The sequence below is a fragment of the Scylla paramamosain genome, chromosome 12 (assembly GCF_035594125.1).
Source record: "Scylla paramamosain isolate STU-SP2022 chromosome 12, ASM3559412v1, whole genome shotgun sequence".
NCBI classification, from domain to species: Eukaryota; Metazoa; Arthropoda; class Malacostraca; order Decapoda; family Portunidae; genus Scylla; species Scylla paramamosain.
The window spans coordinates 13,570,448-13,572,947 of NC_087162.1; the positions used below are offsets into that span (position 1 = coordinate 13,570,448).

The 2,500-nt window shown below is 37.4% G+C and overlaps 1 protein-coding gene across 1 annotated transcript in view; it reads right to left on the reverse strand.

The window, feature by feature from the left end:
* LOC135105704 (cysteine-rich venom protein pseudecin-like) overlaps window positions 1-2,500 on the reverse strand; it is a 24,836-nt gene that overhangs the window by 4,067 nt on the left and 18,269 nt on the right.

The following is a 2,500-nucleotide window of genomic DNA, read 5'->3' on the forward strand; positions in this document are numbered from 1 at the left end:
GACAGGTGGTGGGAGTATGTGAAGGTAATGGTGGTGGTGGTAGTGGTAGAGTAACATTCACCTTCGTTATCTTTCTGTTTTCTTCTTTACATTTCAAGTAGACTGGCAAAGGGGACCAAAAAAGAGTCACAAAAGAACTTGGCTAATTCACTTTCTTCGGAAGCAGGTCAAGTCAGAGAAAAAAAAAGCAAAACCAGAAAAAGATTGAGAGTTCCAAAGTTTGTTAGTGAAAGGGATGAGAAACTGAGCTGGTTAAATCTTGCCTGAGTAAAGAAGACAGAATAGTGGTGATAATGAGTAGAGTGCCATGCAGTGATACCGAGGAAGACAGAGAGGTGTGCTGTTAATAAGATCAGTAAGCATGTAAGCATGAAAATAACGGTAGAAGACAGTAAGAGATGCAATATTATGGCAGAGAGAGAGAGAGAGAGAGAGAGAGAGAGAGAGAGAGAGAGAGAGAGAGAGAGAGAGAGAGAGAGAGAGAGAGAGAGAGAGAGAGAGTCAGGGCAGAGTAACGGAATCGATGAGACGAAGACCTCCTGACTCCACCCTGTTTAGGAGAGCTGAGTGAGTTGATCCTCCTTTTAAGTGCAATGATGGATAAGGCGCCTGTGTGGAATTACTTAGAGATAACACATAGCTGTCCTTGTGTAGTGAGGCAGAGAAAGGAAGAAAACATGGAGTTAGTAAATTCAGAGGAGCAGCAGTCATGGAAATAGCAGAAGATAATTTCCTTAAGATTAATTAACACAGAATATAAACAGTCTCATAATGTTTAAAGAGCATGTCAGGGTTTGCTCTTTCCTTTGTGTTCATTTCTGTTGTTGATGGAGTGAAGGAAGTGGTGATGGTGTTGGTGGTGATGGTGGTCGTGGTGCCTTTTTCCATGTTTGTGTTTGGATTCTCAGGAAAAGGAAGGCGTTCTCTTGGTGTTTGTCGTTACAATCTCTCTCTCTCTCTCTCTCTCTCTCTCTCTCTCTCTCTCTCTCTCTCTCTCTCTCTCTCTGATACTTCTCTTCACCTTCAAGCAAGATACCCACCAGAGAGAGAGAGAGAGAGAGAGAGAGAGAGAGAGAGAGAGAGAGAGAGAGAGAGAGAGAGAGAGAGAGAGAGAGAGGAAGTGGGCTGGGAAATGAGTGTTTAATCCGATTATCATAGACGGTGACTCACGCTCGTGTTCTGTTTTGTTGCGCCAGATTTCATGTTTGGCAACCCTTGCGAGGCGACACGTGGATGGCGGCCCGCGAAATAATAGCCATTTTTTTTTTCTCCTTTTATTTTCCGGTTCGTTAAATATTCAGGTATGGAAGCCTTGCCAAATATATTAGCTGCTTTTCTCTCTTGCAAAAATATTATCTCGTGTTTCTTTTGCTTTTATTCAATTTGTTTAAATATTCAATTTTGCGAAATATTATTTTTATTTATTTTATTTATTTATTTATTTTTTTTTTCAAGTATGGAAGCCTTGCCAGAGATATTAGCCGCTTTACTCTCTTACAAAATATTATCTTGTGTTGCTTTTGTTCTTATTGACTTTGTTTAAATATTCATGTGTTGTAACTGGAAAATATTGTCTTTCTCTTTTTTATTTGTTAGTTCGTTCAAGAGTCAAGTACTGGATACCTTGCAAAATATATTACCCACTTTTCTCGCTTACGAAATGTTATCTCTGATTTCTTTTGCAATATTTTCATCTTGTTAAATATTCAAGTACTTCGAGCTTGCAAAATTCCTGTCTTTTTATTTTCTATCATATTCCATTCATTATTCAAGTATGCAAGACTTGCTAAATATATTATCCACTTTTTCTATCTAACGATCTTTTTTTTTCTTGTTCAGTTTGTTCGAATATTCAAGGACTGTACGCTCGCGAAATAGTACCCTTCTTTTCTTCCTTTTCCTTTTTTTCTTTGTTTTCCAGCTCGTTACGTATTCACATATGGAATCTTTGCAAAATATATGCCCCACTCTTCTCTCTGTTATGTCCTGTTCCTTACGTTTTGTGACCTTGGAAAAAATTACCTTTCTTTTTTTTTTATTTTCTATTTCCTTAAAGACTCAAATTCTGCAACCTTGCGGAAATTTATCTACTTTCCTTTCTTATTTCCATTTCGTTAAACATTCAAATACTGAAACCTTGAAAAAATTATTACGTTTCTTTTCTTTCTTTCCCCATGTCGTTAAAGAGTCAAGCATTGAAAACCTTGTGAAATAATACCTACTCTTCTTTCTTTTCTTTTTCTTTTTTTTTCATGTGGGTCAAGGTTCATGTTATTACGTGAAATATTATGAATTATGTGCAGTTTTTTTTTTTTTACTAGATCAGGAATGCAATGAAAATGGTGTTGTCTGATAACTGCACAGCTTTTTATCTCCCCACGAAACTAAAAAAAAAAAATATTTAAAACAGATTCCCTGGTGTGTGTGTGTGTGTGTGTGTGTGTGTGTGTGTGTGTGTGTGTGTGTGTGTGTGTGTGTGTGTGTGTGTGTGTGTGTGTGT